This window comes from Penaeus monodon, chromosome 29 (assembly GCF_015228065.2).
Source record: "Penaeus monodon isolate SGIC_2016 chromosome 29, NSTDA_Pmon_1, whole genome shotgun sequence".
NCBI classification, from domain to species: domain Eukaryota; kingdom Metazoa; phylum Arthropoda; class Malacostraca; order Decapoda; family Penaeidae; genus Penaeus; species Penaeus monodon.
In genome coordinates, this window is record NC_051414.1 from 10,689,102 (window position 1) to 10,689,328 (window position 227).

Sequence of the window (227 nt, forward strand, 5' to 3'; positions counted from 1 at the left end):
ACAGCCCCAACCGCTGTTGCATTCCCCTTTCCCTATAGAGAGAGCGGAGGACGTGTAAACATAACCGCGGCCTCGGGGGGGCAGAGACAGGCCGAGCGCCGCATCCGCCGTGGTTGTAGCCGATCAATCACGGAGGCCTTGAGGAATTGGGCCAGACGACGGCGACTCGGCTCACCTGCGGGAGGAGGAGGGAGAGACCGAGTTAATAATCGGCGAGGTGTGTGCGG